Genomic DNA, 20,217 nt, shown 5'->3' with positions numbered 1-20,217 from the left:
AGATGGGTTGCCACCACTGTTGTTTGATGTATATTAGAGAGAAAGGTGTCTCCCATTACTCTCGCCTCTACCGGTAAAGATTATGGATAAGGTCACTCCCAATGTTCTTCCCTGGATAGGGATAAAAGGTAGAGTTACACTACTCTCACCTATAAAGGGAAAGATTAAGAAAATAGTGACTCTCAGCGTTCTTCCCAACGTGGAGATAGTAGTGTGCTTCTCACTACTCATCGATGGGTTGGAAGATTAGGGTGGCCATCACTGTTCTCTACTAGATCTGAGAGTGTAGGGTGGCGTCCACTACTTCTGCCTTTAAGGGTAAAGAATAAGGATAAGATGGCTCCCACTGTTCTTCCATATTTGGGGATAGTAAGGAGGCAACCACTACTCTCACCTGTAAAAGGGAAGATTAAAGAAATTGTGATTATCACTTTTCTTCCCTGGGTGGTTATATGGTGGCATACACTAATTTCCCTTGGATGGCATGTAGGGTGGGCTACCCTGTCCTCTCTCGGAAGGGAGTTTAGGCGTCTTCCACCACTCTTTGGTAAATGGAAGAGTAGGTGGATTCTACTAGTTTTAAACAAAGTAGACACTCCTTGGGGTAACATTAGACCAATAGGCTGGGTATTGCCAAACTGGGGGCAAAACATTGCAAGAGGAAATAAACAGCAGCCACGCCTTCTTTGTTTATACTTCCAGGCTCTGGAACAGCATCACTATCAACAGCAGATCAGCGCTGAGTATGCTACAGTTCAAAATAATGTTGAAGGCACACCTCTTCAGGAAACACTAATTAACCACTTCTCTCAATCGTTGATTAATATGAAAAGAAGTAAGTGCCAGGGTCCTTCTCAGGAGGCCACTGCTGCCTGCACCACACATTGCCCTGCCTACGCTGCCAATGACAGTACCAACACAACTGCTACAAGTGTGACAATTCACATTATTCTAGGCCACCCACAGTTATAAGAATGGCGTAGGTAGAAGATATGATACATTTTTAATGAATATTGGGTTATTAAAAACTGTTATTCTGCTCAGCTCAAAATTAGATGAACAGTGCCACCATGTGGTGGACTGTCATTAGTGCCAGTGCTGAGAATTAAGTGCTGGTGCTGAGCAGCGAATGGACCAGCTCAAATTAAGCACTGTATCATTTTACCTCTTCAGCACTCCATTGGAATCAAGTAGGTTCGAGTTATACATATATTCCTACATATATAATACTTTTTACCTGTGCAGGCTGAGATTAAGGAGTAATTGGCATCTGTTAATCTGTTCTGCATGAGGTAGGCATCGTGGAATGGCTCTCCTTACTGTCCTCAGAAGGTGGAGGAGTGGGGTGCTTTTAACTACTCTCCTAGAGTGTCAACATAAGAAGGCTGCCAGTACTCTCTCCCTTGGGCAAGAGAGACTGGTTCCACACACTCCTCCCTATCTGAGTCCCAGTGCAACGCCTTAAAGTAACAAGCATTGAAAATGCAATAGGTCTCGCAATAGAAGAGTTTGACGTTTTTCGTTTTGCAAATGGATGAGTGGCGTTGCGTGGATGAGTGGCGTTGCGTGGATGAGTGGCGTTGCGTGGATGAGTGGCGTTGCGTGGATGAGTGGCGTTGCGTGGATGAGTGGCGTTGCGTGGATGAGTGGCGTTGCGTGGATGAGTGGGGTTGCGTGGATGAGTGGGGTTGCGTGGATGCGTTGCGTGTGTGAGTGGCGTTGCGTGTGTGAGTGGCGTTGCGTGTGTGAGTGGCGTTGCGTGTGTGAGTGGTGTTGCGTGTGTGAGTGGTGTTGCGTGGGGGGATGGATGGATGGATGGAGTGGGGGATGGATGGATGGAGTGGGGGGATGGATGGATGGAGTGGGATGGATGGATGGAGTGGGATGGATGGATGGAGTGGGGGGATGGATGGATGGAGTGGGGGATGGATGGATGGATGGATGGATGGATGGATGGAGTGGGGGATGGATGGATGGAGTGGGGGATGGATGGATGGAGTGGGATGGATGGATGGATGGATGGATGGATGGATGGATGGAGTGGGATGGATGGAGTGGGATGGATGGATGGATGAAGTGGGATGGATGGATGGATGGAGTGGGGAATGGATGGATGGATGGAGTGGGGGGATGTATGGATGGAGTGGGGGATGGATGGATGGAGTGGGATGGATGGATGGATGGATGGATGGATGGATGGAGTGGGATGGAGTGGGATGGATGGATGGATGGAGTGGGATGGATGGATGGATGGATGGATGGAGTGGGATGGATGGATGGATGGAGTGGGGGGATGGATGGAGTGGGGGGATGGATGGATGGTGTGGGGGGGATGATGGAGTGGGGGGAGGGATGGATGGAGTGGAAACCGGGCGGCAAGGGCTGTGATTTATAATGTGTTATGTTTAGGAGTAAACGGGCGTACGACATAGCAGGTATGTCCATCTTTAATTAATATGTAGGGCACAAATGACGTGATAAACAGAAGAGGCGCAGATTGGTGGTTGAAGAGCCCAGAGAGTAGTAAAAACAATAACAAAAGATGCAGCAAAGGCTTCAAAGTTAAGAAAAGATGCAGGCACTGCTTTGGTATTGTGAGGAGGAGGACATGTAACCGGAAATACAATGTTTATAATGTAAAAGTTTAAATCAACAGGAAACATGAGAAATTACCTGGCTGCAGTGGAAATTAAAGAGAAACATGCAGACAAAGGTTTTATGCCGGAGGACACAAATGAACCAGGACGGGAAAGCAAATATTTATGATGTAAAACTATATTAACAGCAAACCTGCGAAACCATGTGGGGAAGGAGGATATTTAATAAACAGAGAGGTAGGTGAAAACATAAAAGAAACAGGCAGGCAAATCTTTCTGATTCTATAGAGGTTAAAACGCACGGGGAAGCTTTAATTTGTAATTTAAAACGTTAATGTAGCAGGAGTTTAGAAGTGTAGATAGTTTAAAAGATTAAATAAACAGGAGTAAGCAGGCAATGAAACATAACAAGTGAGACGGAAAGCCAGAGGCCAGCATCAAACGGACAATACAGAGGGTCTGTTGCTTGTGTGCTCAGCCGTGACCTGCGCCAAGGAGCTGAGAGCATTGGGAGAAGGGGGTGTAGTGCACGCGCTGGGAAGAGCAGCAGCAGGGAGGGGGTGGCAAATGGTTCTTTGCTTTGGGCGCTCTGTAGTGGGGAAGGGGGATGGGGCACGTATAGGAGGTGGCAGGAAAAACAGGGACAGGGTAGAAGAAACAGTAAGGGGATGGGATAAGTTAAACAAGTGAAAAATGAGTGAGCCCCTTCATGGTTGCGTGTGACAGACACCTCCTTTATGCTGCAGTAATATCGGGGAATTCAGAAGTAACAAGGAGTGAGGGAAAGGAGCGGTGGGAGCGAGAGGAGACGAGATGCCAGCAGAGCCGAGGATGGGAACCCAGAGGCGGCCCTAAGGCTGGCAGCAGAGAGGGGAAGTCGGAGAGGCTGTGTGCGGGGAGAGAGGAACAGATGGCTGTGAAGCAGGGGGTGTGAAGGATGGGGGTGGGTGGGGAGCGTAGGGACGGCTCAGATGCCTGAGGCAGAGCGCACGCTTTAATTTGTAATTTAAAACGTTAATGTAGCAGGAGTTTAGAAGTGTAGATAGTTTAAAAGATTAAATAAACAGGAGTAAGCAGGCAATGAAACATAACAAGTGAGACGGAAAGCCAGAGGCCAGCATCAAACGGACAATACAGAGGGTCTGTTGCTTGTGTGCTCAGCCTTGACCTGCGCCAAGGAGCTGAGAGCGTTGGGAGAAGGGGGTGTAGTGCACGCGCTGGAAAGAGCAGCAGCAGGGAGGGGGTGGCAAATGGTTCTTTGCTTTGGGCGCTCTGTAGTGGGGAAGGGGGATGGGGCACGTATAGGAGGTGGCAGGAAAAACAGGGACAGGGTAGAAGAAACAGTAAGGGGATGGGATAAGTTAAACAAGAGGCTGGGAAACAAAGAACGTGTAGCTGGAGGGGGCGGGATGGATTACAGAGAAGGAAGACGGGTGGGAGAAATGTTCGAAAAACAAGTAAACGAGTAAAACAAGAGCACTTGCAGGGGGCGGAGCAGGGAGAGCGGCCTTTGAAGTGCACTTTACACGGCCGGCCGGCAGTGAAACTGAAAGCATGGCCGGCCGCCGTGAAAGCCTTTGATGACGCAGCAGGGGGAACAGACGGCGAGAGGGTGTGAAAGCAGCAGGGGCAGGCAGGCGGCTGGGGGCATGTGCACGCGCTTTTAAGCGCATGCGCATTAAGCTTCAATTTCACGGGCACTGCAAGGAATTGCCACGATTCCTTGCAAGTTGGTTAAAGACTGTTTAAGCCCCAATAGTCTCGCAAGCTCGATGCGCATGCGCATCGACAGGCGAGACCTAAAAAGAGCATCCAGGAATCGAATGAGCAGAGTACAGGGGCATGAGCGACTTACACCTAGCTGAGTTTATAGACACCCATTCTCAATCTCCCAGTGGACACTGAAGTCAGAGAGAGCACTATGTGAGAAGTGTACTTTGTCACGAAATATGTAATTTTCCTTTAATGTTACATACAGCTGTGATGCCATTGGGTGGCAACAGCTCTTAGCAAAAAAACAAATAGAATTATAAATGAAGGTTCTCGGTAATGGGAAGCGTTATTAACCACAGAGCGCCGGCCACCTGTCACGTCAGAGTGTAAAGTCCTTCCCGTGTGCATCAGCCTGGGGCACGTGCCTGCACCGTGCGGGTTAAGTGGCATAAGTATTTATAAACACCCCGCCTATTCAAGGCTTAAAAGGAGGGCTAATTAGGAAAAAATACCTGGAAACTATGGATTTGTAGTATGCCTGGTGTAATTCGATCACGATAAGCCAGGGCTAATTCGTGTTCTGTTATCCCCGGGCGGGTGTCCCCGCCTTGCCAACCAGGCAGGGAGTGCAGGAATGACCGGCATTCTCCTGTACGCCGAGGGCTGGTTCTACCACGTGCCCCTCCCTTTCCCCAGAGAACTTGCGCAGCAGTGCGGGGTTTGTCTCCATCCTTCAATTTCACAAGATACAGCCACTGCACCCCATTGTACAGACGCCACAGCTCTCAGAGGAAGCAAGCTCTGTGCTCCCCGCCCATAAGAGAGTTAGACCCCGCCCCATTTACTGAAGTTGTATGTGGACGCTCATGGGACACAGCAAGACGTAAAACAGCTCAGTTTCGAAGAATTTAAAAGCCATTTAAGGGCCTTGGTCCGGATGTATCATTGCACTGGTTATAAGTACTAGTCCCAATTTCCAACCAGTATTTTAGCGAACATGGTGGAAATTTGCAACACAACCTTCTGTACTAATAGGTTCAGTTTGCAAAATTCCAAATCGGATTGAGACACAATTCGACCTACCTCATTAATATTCATTAGTTAGGTGACAGATTGCGACTCAGTCTGATTGGCAGCGATCACAGAGATGGCGGCCTACAATTGCCAGCAGATCCCAATGTCAGTGTTTATCTATTTATTTATTTATTTATTTATTTTTAAAAAGTTTCTCTGGGCGTTGGCAATAGTTTCCTGGACCACTAACTACTCTCTCAGAGAACATTTTTCCAAAATGGGAAGGGATCTAAAGAGGTCCCTTTCCATTTTGAGAATGTGTTATCACCCCAACTTGAAAGTCGGTATCTTGTCAATGGTGTGCACCAAGAATTTCAGTGGACAGTCATTGATACTTATGGTACCAAATTAAAATTTGAAAGGGACACCTGCAACAAGTACCTTCCAAATTGCAAATCAGTATCCATTACCAATCCAATTGTAGGAGTTGGTAAAAGTTTCCTGTTCCAGAAATGGGGCTTGGGCAAAGCAAAAACCCATTTTATGGTCGCAAACCAGCCTATTTTGTAAATCGGAGCGTTTGTGACCAAAGAGGTCTAGCCGTAAGTGTCTCCTGCTCTCTTCTAAAGTAGAACATCACAACTCTGAGAAGAGACAACCATTCCAACTCACATTGCCAACGTAATACCACATACATTATTTTGCACTTTTTAGTTCATGACTGTAAGTAATGGGGTTAATATTTGATGGGGGTAGGTGCCCATCCCAAGTAATAATTAAAATTCTTGTCAGCGTGGATCACTAGAGTCGCTAAAAAAAACTAACTTGAACCTCCTGGTAGTTATGACACAGAGCAAGCAGGCTTAACTTAGAGGCAATATAATAAATATTTATGCATATTCTAAAACAGTGATGAGGTAGAAATGCAAAAGAATAAATATCCCAAACCAAATTCGAAAAATAGAGTAAAATGTAATCAACAAAATGACATAACATTACAAAAATTTAATAAGAGAAACCACAGATATGAATTTTAAATTTTTGGGTTGAAATAGCACCAAGATGCACAATGCGCCAGTGACAGTCAATGGTCGCGTTAGACCAAGACCTAAGGCTCAATTTGATGATGATAGCAATGGAGCATTCTCGGTAAGTTAGTGTATGCGAAAGCGTTTTGTTATAAATACAAAACAAGCCTTGGCAAATCCAATAGGTCTCCCCATCGAAAATGCTGAGAAGTTGGTGTTGCAGATGCTTTTTTTACAGTTGCATGCATCTGGTGCATACACAAGCATGCAATGGCAATGTTGTAATGGGTTTTCAGCCTGTAATTAGCATTAAAAAGAAGTGTGAATGAGGTGTGAAATTGCTGACATGAAAGGGCACGAATGACCCATCTGAACCTGACAGAAGACACAAGGGTGCCTGGGCTGGCAGAATCCTTTTCAATATTAAAGTGTCAAATCTTGCTTGAATGTCGCATCCTACTTGACAGGTTTGCTGGGGGTTTTCATATGACACTTGGGGCACACTTCAAAGAGGCCTCCCCTGTCACAGGCAAATGTTAGCTGACATTGAGCAGGGCTGCCCTGTCATGCTCCATTCACGGTAAGCCTCTTTTTGAAATTACAGTTTTGCAATTTGTTGACAGGTCTGCTGGCTTTACATATAACATTTTGGATGCACGTCAAAAAACGAAGGCCAAAGGCCAAAACAATTCTTGTGTATCCATCTCTTGTTACTGAAAATTCAGCTTTGTTCTACCAAACTTAACATAGTACACTCCCCACGCACTTCTGCCGCCCCCCAGAGCACAAATGTATTGCGGCTGAAGACTTCAGCCCCCTTAAACATGCCGATGGTGGTTAGGGTTAGCCCTGGGGACATTTAACTTGTTGATTAGAGTGTCACCTGTGGTTATTCCCACCCCAGCGTATCACAGGCATAAATGTGGCATCTCCAGGCACCCACTTCAGAATACTCCTGTTCCTGTGAAAGACAAGAAAATAACTGAACTTGCTGTCTGAGACTTGAGAAGAGACTAGAAGCCAGAACCTGCTCTCCCTCTTGGACCCAGGACAAAAAACTGCACACCACGGGTCATAATACTGACCTCCTGTTAAAACTACAGGGTCTCAACAAACTACAAAAGGCCTATTCCTGCAACTTCCCAGCTGACTAGTTGTAAGTGGACCTGGGCTAGACTCCTGCTGGCCTCTGCCTGCCACCATGTGAGTTCTACGTCCCTTCCCTGAGGCGCTTCAGATGTGTAAACCTGTGGTGAATTGGTTCTTAAAGGACTAATGTACAAAAGATAAAATCTTTGACCAGGACTAACATGGTAAGTGCATCTGACCCGCATAGTGACATAGAGTAGATTGTTTCAGAGTAGAGTGAAGTGGTGTAGACTGGAGTGGTGCAGGGAAGACTGGAGCGGTGCAGGGTAGAGTGGAGTGGTGCAAGGTAGAATGCAGAGGTGTAGATTAGAATGGTGTAGAGTGCAGTGGTGTGGAGTGCAGTTGTGCAGACTGAATTAGAGTGGAGAGATGCAGAGTAGAGTGGTGTAGAGTATAGTGGCCTATAGTGCATTGGCATAGAGTGCAGTAGAATTGGGTAGAGTTGAGTGGTACAGAGTAGAGTGTAGTGGCATTTAGTAGAGTGGCATAGGAAAGAGTGGCATAGAGTAGAGTGGCATTGAGTTAAGTGGCAGAGAGTGCAGTCTTGCAAAGTGCAGTGTCACAGTGCAGTAGTGTAGAGTGCATTGGTATAGAGTGCATGGATGTAGAGGGCATTGGCATAGAGTAGAGTGGTGCAGTGGCGATGAGTGCAGTGGTGCTTAATAGAGTGGGGTACAGTGCACTGGCATGAAGTAGAGTGGTGCAGAGAAGAGTAGAGGGGCGTAGCGTGCATTGTCATAGAGTCCAGTAGTGCACTGTAGATAAGAGTGGTGTAGAGTGGATTTGCGTAGAACGAATTGGCTCTGAATGTAGTGCCCACAAGTGTAGTGGCATAGAGTATAGTGGCATAGAGTGCATTAGTGTAGAGTGGTGTAGAGTGGAGTGGCACAGAGTAGAGTGCAGTGGTGCAGAGGAGAGTGTAGTAGAGTGCAGTGACGTAAAGTAGATTGTTTCAGAGTAGAGTGAAGGGGAGTAGACTGAACGTGCAGGGTAAAGTGCAGAGGTGCAGAGTAGAGTGGCATAGAGTGCAGTTGTATAGAGTACAGTGATGTAGAGTAAATTGACGTAGACTAGAGTGGTGCAGTGGTGAGGAGTACAATGGTGAAATAGCAAAGAGTGAAGTGGTGCATAGTAGAGAGGGGTAGAGTGCGCTAGCGCAGAGTACAGAGGTGCAGAGTAGAGTAGTGGATGTAGAGTGCAGTGTCATAGAGTGCGGTGGTGCACAGTAGATTAGAGTGGTGTAGAGTGGATTGGCATGGAGTGGATTGGGATAGTGTAGTGGCCTAGAGTATAGTGGCGTAGAGTGCATTGGTCTAGCATGCAGGAGAGTGGCGTAGAGTAGAGTGGTGCAGAGTATAGTGGTGCAGAGAAGATTGCCATAGATTTCAGTGGCAGAGAGTGCAGTGTTGCAGAGTAGGGTGTCATAGAGTGCAATGGTGTGCAGTGGTGTGCAGTGAATCGGTGTAGAAGGCAGTGGTTTAGAGTGGTGCAGAGTAAAGTGACAGAGTGAAGTGGTGCAGAGTAGATTGGCGTATAATGCAGTGGCATAGAGTGTATTTGTTTAGTTTGAGTAAAGTGGTGTAGAGTGCATTGGCGTAGAGTGTAGTGGCGTAGAATGCAGCTGTGTAGAGTAGAGTGGCATAGAGTGCAGTGGGGTAGAGTAGAGTGGCACATAGTGGAGGGGAATGGCACAGTGTAATAGAGTGGCTTAGAGTAGATTGTTTCAGAGTATAGTGAAATGGCGTAGAGTGCAGTCGCATAGAGTACAGTGTCATAAAATACAGTGTCGTAGAGTGCAGTGGTGCAGAGTAGATTAGAGTGGCTTATAGTGAATTTGCATAGAGTGCAGAAGCGAGGTGTGCAGCGGTGCATAATATAGTAGTGTGGGGTAGAGTGAATTGCCTTAGAGTAAAGTGGTTTAGAGTAGAGAGGCGTAAGTGAAGTGTCGTAGAGTAATGCAATATGGAGTGGAGGGGCATAGTGTGGAGTGATGCAGAGTGGAGGGGGGTAAAGTGGAGTATGCATGATGTGGTAGCACATTGCCAGTACAGATTCCACATCCTTAATTGAAATAACCATTGCATTTGCACAGACATAGATAAAAGTATACAGCGCTCAAACGATAATGTGTGGAAATGTAATCAACTAATGTATTGATTGTTTTGTATTAAAATATTTGTTTCCACCACACTTCACAAATACAAAAAAATGTGCTTTATTTGTGCTTTCATGTTCTGAAATATCTGTGTGGTCCATTTACAAACATTTAAATGTTGCTTTATGCTAGAAAACAAAATAACATCTTACAGCACAGCGCAGCCAGTTAGAAAAAATAACTTCCTACCGCCTTTCTGTCTCACATGGGTACCCAGCAGGCATGGCTGGACTGGTCGTAGCGGGCATTGTGCGTTTCCCTGGGAGGCTGGAAGCGTGGGGCCGTTTTTTCAACAGTGGGCATCGGTATTGTTACTGGGGGCTGGTTTTGCAGCAGTGCTACAATATTGGGCCTCAGGAATAAAATCAAAAGTAGCCCCCGAGGGATTGTCTGGCAAAAGTGCCAGGGTTGCTTTGAGTTTCCAGTTCGGACCTGCCAGCAGGATTGTTACATAAATCCTCTCACTTTGAAGTCAGAAAAAGAAAAGGAAACAACAGGCTCCCTGAAGATAGAGCGACATTTGACCTCTGTCTTTGAATGCACCGAAAAGGTGACAAGATAAGAGCATGGTTTAAAGGCCTGGTTACATAAATTTAGTTCTGGTGGAAGAATACAGGAAATAGGGAAGGGAGGACCAGCCCAAAACAAATAAAGCTAGCAAATATAAAGCAAGCAAATGTGAGGTACAAATCACAAAGCCAAAGGTAAGGGATGGGTAGAAGGGCATTCCAAATGAGATGATGTTGGCAAATCAGGCAGCTGTGCTGTCTGATAGGCTTCGACCCAATAATGACACCCATGTGGGGTTGTCCCCTGCCCTTTTTTTCTACCGGCACCACTGGTATTTTAATGTCCCAGCCAGTCCAAAAATATGTAAAACACTAAAAGCCCATATTTTTATCACTTGTATGTACATACTTCATACTGCCATCATGGGGGGCATGGCTAAGCCTGCAGTAGAGTCAGACGTGTAGTCCAGAGCTCCCATCATGGCCGAAATACTTCAGGGCCAGAATCTTGACTTAATGCTGAACTGAAACCTCCTCATCAGTGCAATCCCCTCCACAGTGCCTCCTGTCCCTGGGAAACCCCGTAGAAGACCCGATCTCTGCTGTCTTGGCGGACTGGTTGGCCTGCGGTGTAGCAAGTAATAGCGGCTCAAGATGGCGGCTGCTCTGTGTTTCTAGAGTGGCCGCATGCTGGCTCGGTGCACCGAGTAGTGCTGGTTCTGGCCCTGCTTGCTGCCCTCTGTCTCAGAGCCTGCATTCTTTGGGAGCAATGAGAACATGGGCCTCCTGATGTTGCTCCTGCCCCTGCAGCAGCCTGTGAGGGAGCAGGGCGCCAGAGTTGGTGGAGCGGAGGGTGCTGCAGTGGGCTGGAGTAGTTGCACTGTGGTGGCTCCTCGGTATATCGCTACAACAGCCCTGGGAGCATATTGGTATTTCCCCATCTCCTACCATTGAAGTGATATGTGGCCTGCGGCAGGTGCTTTGACCCGGGGAAAGATGATGACGCGCTGAATAAAGTAAGATGGTGGGGGGCGGTAGAAGCTTTGCTGTGGCCACCGTGCTTGAAGCTCCGCACGTGCCTGCAGCTGCTCTACTTGGGCCCAGGCGTCATGCTCAGCCACACCACGGGCAGGATGTGAGTGTGGGTTAGGCTCCGGCTGTGACTCTGGGATTAGCCTGTGGCCTACCATACACATAGCCATTGTACCTGGGTGCCTATGGACGGAGTGCTACACCCGGTACGCTGAGACTATATCTGCAAATGAGAGCGTGCCCTTCTCCACCTGCCCCCCTGGTTTTGGCCCCACGAACAGAGTCCACGGGGGGTGTGAGTCCAGAAACTGCATTCCCACAAGGGGGAAGACTTAGATGTGAACTGTTGATTGTAGGGGCCATGCTGAGTTGTGTCCCATGCACAGCACTGTTGGTTACTGGTGCTCTTGGGGGGAGTTGGACACTTGCTGACTCCGTGCCAGCGGACTGGTGGCTCCTGCCGCATAATATTTCTCTCCCCGCTTGCTCTGCTTTGAGGCAATTGTGTGATTGGTGGCAAACCCTGTGGTAACACTGTGCTCTATCTGCACTGACCATGATGGTGATCATGTTCAAACCATGCGCCACCTCCTGGGGAGCCTCAATAAAGGGAGGAGGATTTGGGGACCATGGCAGCACACACGGCTGCGATTCTAAAGGCGATAAATACCCAAAAATAACTTTGGAAGCACAGATTGCTGCATTTGCAGGGGAAGTGGGGCGCCTCAAAGAGGACCAACGGAAGCTTGATGACTGAGTCAAGACATAAAGATGATGTATGGAATGATGAACATTGTCAAACATTCACCCACAGTCACAGATCTGGGTTAAATCCATAATTTTGTTTGCTAACTATGCCACCCCAGTTTGGGCCCAGCCATATGCAAATCAGTCTTGACCCTGCTCCCCATGGGAACAGTCCAGACTGAACTGTCAGGTCAGGTCTTCCCTAGGACCGTTTGTGGAGTGCCACCCCATAACAGCCAGGTTAGCTTGAATCTAGGGGCATAACAAGCACGAGACCCACACCTGGGCATACCCTTCCCACCTAGTGTGACCGCGTCAAGGAGACTGAAGACGCCTTAGAGACAATGGTGCCGCAAGTGAAAGACCTTAATCAGAGGGTCTCAGTCTTGGAAAAAGAAATGAGGTATTTGGCTCCTAAACTTAAGGTGCGGAAAGTAGATCTCGTTGCCATAATTTGCCCCTGGTGAGGATTCCAGAAAAAATGGAGAGGCCTTCATTGGAACTCTATGTAGAGAACTGGATGGCTGAAACAGTTTTGGGGGAGCCACCTCGAAATTCTTTTTCATGTGGCGTATTCACAGAATCCCAGAGCCCACCTCCGCATAGGGCGAGCCCTCGTCCAATTATAGCACAGTTGATGAACTTCCTGGACAGGTATCTGATTCTCCAGGCAGTGAGGAAGTATGGGTCCTAGATGATTGACGGGCAAGAGGTCAACCTGTACCTGGACTATACCACCGTAGTCCAAAAACAGAGAAGGGCATGTGTCCCGATGAGAAAGGTCATGCGTCAGCTAAACTTGAAATATGCGCACCTCTGTCCAGTGAAATTGAGGGTAGAGCACTTCATGGCTACACCTCAGGAAGCCTGGGATTGGCTTGAAACACAATGCCTGTGCCACAGCCAATTGATGGATGCTTAGCTAGTGGATGGCTGGGAAAAACCGTTGACTAAGTACAGAAACAACAGGAGACGTCACAAAGTCGCTCTGTCTCAGGAACAGATGAAAGCTGCACAGGTCAAAACAGTGTTAAAAATTCAACACAACAGAGATATTTTGAGCAGTAATAAGTAGCGAGCCCAGGCACCGAAGAGAAGCAGTAGTGGGTCAGACTATATGATGACGGATCGAGGCTCTGTTGATGAACAGTTGCCGGTTATAGCACCCATGACGGCGTACCATTTGGGCTAGGCCAGGCCAACACACGAAAGCCTACCGCAAGCAACTTTGAACTTGAGGTGGTATCATACAGGGGTTGAGAGGAATTAGTTGCCCACTCTGGCCTGGTGGATCTGGCTCCTATGATGATGGCTGTAGACCGTGCCCCGGCGATGGACTCATACACTGTTGGTTTGTTTATTAGGTTTGGCGATTATGCATACTTTGTGTTTGGGCGGTGGTTTGATTTACAATCACAACACGTTACGGTGGGGTGATTATGGGTTAATGTTAATTTTATTGTTTCTTTGCCTGTCTTTACACCATGTTATGAGAATGTGCTGTGTTCACTCGCTCAATGGGCCCAATGGAATTGGGAGGCTGGAGAATGGAGACATGCAATGGTACAACCCAAACAGTTGTCAATAGTGACATGAAATGTTAATGGGTTGGGTAACCAGGTAAAAAGAGGCCTGGTCCACACCCCTGAGGCTCTGGAGCTTCCCTAAACTATGAACTTCTTGGAGGCGGTAGGTAGGAGAAACATTGGAAGGTGCAACGAGGAAAGCCCCGGGGCTTCAGTCTGGAATGACACTGCTAGGTGTATAGGGCAGACGGATCATACGGGCCATCACAAACTGTTAGTCAATTAGTCAAGAATTCTTTATTCGATGAATAAAAATCACCATAAAAGCACATATATACATACAACAGTTTAAAATTCAATTAAATCTTTGTCAGAATCCTGCTTGTAATACTATTAGATAAAAAATAAATAAAAGGGGAAATGGAATCTCAGAGAATACAATAACAATCTTAACAATCATACCTCCCCTCTGGTTACCCTTAATCGGACCGCCACTTTGATAAAATTCATAATGCAACACAGTGTCAACGGGTCAGATGCATGTTTCATATTAGCTTGTTTTAAAATGTTTACCAAGAATCTGCGCCTGGGCATTGAATAAAAAGGACACAACAATACAAAATGAAGGGAATCCTGCGGAGACCTATTGTCGCAGCCACAGGTTCCCTTCTGCTCAATTGTAGTTAAAAACCCTACTGGCGATACTAATAAATATGGTAAAAAATTGAGCCTAAAACGACACATTAAAAACCTATCCTGGGCGTTATGCATGAGGTACAAATATGGCTCCATTTCCTCAGTGCTCTTGACAAGAGTATGAGCCCTCACAGTCTTTTTTAACCCTTCGGCCTCATCTCTCTCTGTTGTTTTCTGGGCTAAAAAGGCGTTCTTTACGATCACTTTATGCTGGGGTACAATTGCTACCGGATCAGTAAAGAGGTTCTTGTAGCCCAGAGCTTCTAAGGTGACCTTTACATAGCTGAGCCATGGAATTCTCATACATTTCTCTCTTCCTTGGCAGTCATTTAAAATTTCCCTGCTCAAATACGCCTCGGGGTTCGACCAAATTTTTAACCAAACCATTATCGGTCTGAGCTTTACCAGGTGTTCAAGGTATGGCCTCCCCAATTCCCTATGGGCTATTATACCAGCGGTACCTGGTGGGGCTTTCAAGATGGATCTTAAGTATTTGTTTTCCTCCCACTGGAGTTGCGAGATGTTAGCAAAGCCCCATACCTCTGCCCCATAGATGACTTTGGAGCAGCATATAGAACCATAAAGGTTCATGACATGTTCGGGGCACCATCTACCTACCTTCCTCCCATAGCTTGCAATAGCACCATTGGTAGCAATCATTTTACAACAACGCTCCTCCACCAGGGAATTGAATTGTAAAGACCTGTCAAATAGTAAGCCTAGGTAAGAGAATGTTAGTCAATCTATAATGCTTGGTGGCAAAACGCGATATCAGCAGGAAATGGAGCTCGGGGACTGTTCCTCAACCTCAACAATTACTGGATGGCTGGATGGCATGGACCACTGCAGAATCATGGAAAAGGAAATCTATTGTTGTAGAGGCTGTGAACCGAAATATGAGAAAATGTGGGTGGCTGTGTGTCTGGGTTTGGCTGAAAGGGGCAATTACAGGGCAAAACATACTGCCTGAGGTGGAGCTTGTGATGCAGGCACCAAAGGGTGTCCTGGACTATACCGCTGGGGTGCCAAGTGCTTGTAAGAGGATGCAACACTGTGACGAATGGGAACTTGATTTATTTTGAAAATAAATGGATGCTGTTAGAACTGGCTATTTCTGGTAGGCTAAGGCTGACGCCAAAGCCAGGCAGAAACCACCATTTTAGTCAGGGCAAGAAAGTCACACGCCAAGATAACCCCTGCTCACCCCCTTGGTAGCTTGGCACGAGCAGCAAGGCTAAACTCGGAGGTGATGTGTAAAGCATTTGCGCCAGCACACAACAGCAACAACATCCTAGGCACACCACAAAAGGAACTCCACACAAGGTTATATTAAAATAACTTTTGTATTGTCAAAACACATCAGATAAAAATCACACATGTACATTGTGCCAACTGGCACGGGCAATATTCATAAGGGATTATTTACAAGACAGGGCCACATGGGTCACTGTCAGAATCAACACATTTAGAAATAGTACTTTGTAGATCATAGAAAATAAGAAATGAAACAAAATAACGGTTATAAATCACATCCAGTAACTACTGGGAACAGGTAAGTACCACCTACGCAACCCTAACCACCTTAGAAGAATGTCACGCAGGGGACCAGGACCTCACTAGGACCACCTGTACTAAAAAGAACAACCACCTAAGTATCACACAGCATTTAGGGGTCTAGGAAAGAACACATTACCCATGATGCATAAATATACATTCAGAGAAGTAGTAAAGGGAAACACATGATGCATAAACCTACACATTCAGCGGTGTTAAGAACAAAGCACATGATGCAATAAAATACATACAGAGGTACCAGAACAATACAATAGCGCAAAAATCACATGATGTCTAAAAACATTCAGAGGTGCAGGAATAAGCCATACCATTGCGCAAAACCTTACATAAGCCACCACCTGTGGCAGTCCCTAGGCCAACTGGCCTTGTTGGGGCTAGGACGCCCTGAGTCTCAATGTCAGGGGCCTAAACGGTGCAGGTGCCCACTAATTGCTGGGCAGCTGGGGGAACCATCAAAGAAACTGCGGCAGGGTCCTCCCTGACCCTTAGGCGCAAACTGCACCCACTGTGGGAGCCACACAGGCTCTAAAAACAAATTCCTCGCAGGCAGGAGGGGCGGGCACCGGCAATATGCCCCGGCGCCCCCTCTAACTAAAAATGGCCAAACGCTGGAGCCACACAGGCTCTAAAACACCTAGGCCCCATGGAGCCCTCAGGCTCTGAAAACAATGTTGCCCCCTAGAGCCTCACTGGACTCTGTACATCAATGATGCCCCTGAGCCTCGGGGGCTCTTAGAAACCTGTGGCGTCGTTGGAGCCTTGCAGGGCTCAAAACAAACAATGGCCCCTCAAGCCTCGCTGGCTCGTAAATTCAAATGCCCCTTCAGAGCCTCTCTGGGCTCTACTTCAACGTTGGGGCGACCCACTGCCAAACGGGGCCGCCCTAATTGCACCGACACTCTGCGCCCGTCCCCCGCGCCAGCAGTAGCCCCAATGGAGCCCTCACGGCTTTCCAGCGACAACGAGCGCGAGATCGCGCTCCTGGGGGGGCGGACACCGACAATGTGTCCCGGCGCCCCTCCCTTCTCCTCTCACGCCACACTCACCAGGACTGGCGGCGCACTGTGGCGGCTCTCTCTTGGCGGCCCCGGGGCTCTCTCTACAGCTCACGGGAGCCCCGGGCAGCCATTGATCGGCACGCTTTCCTCCTCTCATTCTCGGCGGGCAGCAACCAATCGCGGCACGGCCTTCGGGAGGCTCAGGGACGCCTGGGCCAATCCCAGCGCGGCCCTTCTGTCGAACCGACCGACGGGAACCAATGGCGGCCGCGGGAACTCTTCCTTTTGTACAGCCAATGGCAGCGCGGCAACCTCTTCCTTGGCCAGCCAGTGGCAGCGCGGCCCACCGGGACGAGCCCCCACAGCGGCCCAATCCCAGCGCGGCCCCTTCGGAGCTTCGTCCCGGGCAGCGGCCCGGGACGAAGTTAAATAAACAGATTGTTAAATAAACAAGGCCAAATAGGCGGCGTGGTCAGCCGCCAGGCACATCAGCGCTCCCAAGCGCTGATGGCTGATTACAGCGCTCCCCAGCGCCTCACAAGAAAAATAAAGCGCTCCTTAGCGCTAAAGGGGCAAGAACGCGCGCCCTCACGCCCAGGAGTAAAAATAAAACGCTAACAGCGCTAAGCATCAAACTACAGCGCTCCCAGCGCTATAAGGACATCCAAAGTCCAGCAAAGTCTTTCAAGGGATACAGCAAAGTCCTGGGGGGATAGGAAGAAGGTCCAAAGGATCCCAGTGCAAAGCAAAGTCCTTCAGGAGTCCAGGGGCTGGGAAGGGCCCAGGGATTCCCGCAGGCCCAAGCAGCAGCATGCCCCTGGCAGATTCAAGTCCAAAAACAAGAACATTTTGGAAGGGGACACAGCCCCTTCTTATACACAGAAAAGTCTTTGAAGTCTTTGTGTAGGCAGTGTGAGAACCAGCCAGAACTGGTTATAGGGAAGTCCCTTCAGTATCAGGGACAGAGGTGACAGTCGCCCAGCGGGGAGGTGGAGCCAGCATTGTGGTCAGGCAGGCACAGCCCTTCACTATCAGGTGCTATCTCCTCCCACTTCCCTGGCAGCAGATGCTGCCTTTCATCCACGGGCTGACTCAGACAACCTCCTGGGGGCTCTGCAGCCCCTGTCACACTCAAACCAGACAGTCAATCCACAAGCAGGCCCAGGCACTCCTGGGCCAGGCTCACCAGCCAATCACGTGCCAGCAGACTCACTACAGAAATATGCCAACTTCTAAAAGTGGTACTTCTAGACTAGACACAATCATGCCGCATACACCATTACGCAGCATTCAATCTCACGAGTTCTCACATATCAAACTGGACCCTGCACTCCCCACACATCAGGAACTACCATGGGCATACATATTCCCCATTCATTCCTATGGGAGGGCAGGTCACTCACCACACATACACAGAGAGCACACGCACTTTACACTGTACCACAGTAAAAAAGTGCGCAGAGACCTAAAATCACCAACCCAGGTTCCAGAAACAGGCTAGGAAAAAGCAAAAAGTCTCGGGGTGAACCTGCCAAAAGGGCCAGGTCCAACACAACCCCCTTCCAGCCAAAACGCAGGGTAGACCAATCACTCCACTGATGGGCTTCACTGCTTTGGGAGACAAAACACGGACACGGGCCCGCACGGCAGGGACACCCTCCGGTTTTTCGCCACTCTGAACCCACATAGATTTCCCTCAACAAAAGCTCTCTGGCACAACTAGAATACCCCACTGGCACTCTCTAGTCATCCACGGCCAAGACCAGGCCCTAGGCCATCAAAATATCACAGGTCCTAACCAATGCACAGAGTGGGGGGCAGTAACCCCTGGCACACAATAGCCATTCTCCACTCTCCCTCTCAGTGTAGCTACAACTACCACTGAACCTTCAACCTAGGGAACACCCCCTCAGGCTGACCAGAGGTCACGGGCAAGCATGCCCCACCCTACCTCTCCTTCTGGGTTTCCGCCCCCTCACAGGGAAGCACTCACCAGAACACAATTCTCCTACCAGATCAGGACCTCACTCCGTCACTGGTCTACCACCTGGAAACTATTTCACTTCTGAGGTACAAAGCACACAGCACAGTCCCTCTTCAAGCAGGTGGGGGGACACAGCACACAGCAAAGCCCCCTTTCCTCTACCTTAGTGGAAACAACAAACTGCAGGTGGACCCCAGAACACACAGCAAGGGCAGCCCTCTCAGTCTCTTCAGCTGATCCACCTTAGTAGAGATTCCTCTTGACCTGGAAGCTTCCTAATCTCCCAACCTAGGATCGAAACCCTTAGGTTGCACCGGGGTCAGAAGTAAGGACACCGTCCCTCTGCACCCCCTTCCAGAGTTCTGCACCCTACCACCTTGGAGCGGTACCCCTGAAAGCCAAACACCAGGTCAGGACACTGATTACAGATGCCCTTCCCTCCAGGTCAGGCTGAACCTGAACCTGGCCTCCCCCCTCCTCGGGGAACAACCTTCAGAGGCCCCACAAATGGTCAATCACTCTATACGGTCAAATGCCCAGCGAACCAGGACTTCTGCACCCTCCACTTAGGAGCGGTACTGCCCAACACCAGGACCGCCGGAGTTCTGATTACAGACATTCCCCGTCCTCTAGACACAGGAAGATCCTCCTCAAATGACCTGTAAGTACAGTCTAGGCCCCTGACCTGGCGCTCCCTTAGGGAACCCTCCAGGCCCTGAGATAGGGTTTCGGGCCAACGTGGGACACACCGTCCCACACTCACTCCCCGCCTCCGCTGAGACAGGACGTGAGCCCCTACACCCCTACCATCCTAATGGGACCTAGCTGGGCTACACATGAACCTCTTCACCTACACAGGATCATCAGATACACAAGCCACTACTTTTAGTATCACTCCCTAATGCCTCTGCAAGACATCTAGCACACCGCCAGACATCCACCTTCTTGTCCAGTGCCTCTGCAGGACCTCCTGCACACCACCAGAGGTACACCTCACGTGCAAGCTCCTTAAAAAACTCACACCAACTCCTCCAGTTCAACACAGCACTCATCCACACACTCCCCCTCCAGACTGGTGAGACAGTTCCTCACTGCCCCTGACTCTCAACCTGTACCCCTCTTACTGAGCACCAGGCACCATACTCTGGGAACTGGGAATGGGACTTCACGCACTGGACACATTTAAGCTGCCACCACTGGATCCTACCATACTGGGGAATCCAGACACACACACTACACTCAGGGGATAACCACCCTCCCAAGCAAGTAATTTCTCCTCCACACTCCCTCTCTTCCATCTACCCACACAGGGACAGGAAAAGGATTGGCCACTGGACCCAGCAAGGGATTCCTAATCTATGGGAACCTCCCCCTCTACTGGCATCCCGCCCTGTCATTTTCTCTCATCTGCCACTAAACATAAAGCGCAGATACACCATCTGAAAATGACACTCTTGAGGAAAAACAAAATCAAAAACAATAATCCCAAACATG

The 20,217-nt window shown here is 48.7% G+C and overlaps 1 protein-coding gene across 2 annotated transcripts in view; it reads left to right on the top strand.

Annotated features, from left to right (window-relative positions):
• The window catches only part of RAP1GAP (RAP1 GTPase activating protein), a 278,140-nt gene that overhangs the window by 144,542 nt on the left and 113,381 nt on the right, over positions 1-20,217 (top strand). The gene's annotated exons all lie outside the window — the stretch shown is intronic.

The sequence above is a fragment of the Lissotriton helveticus genome, chromosome 5_1 (assembly GCF_964261635.1).
Source record: "Lissotriton helveticus chromosome 5_1, aLisHel1.1, whole genome shotgun sequence".
Taxonomy (NCBI): domain Eukaryota; kingdom Metazoa; phylum Chordata; class Amphibia; order Caudata; family Salamandridae; genus Lissotriton; species Lissotriton helveticus.
Note: the sequence above shows the minus strand (reverse complement) of the source record. Positions and strands in the feature narration are given on the sequence as shown.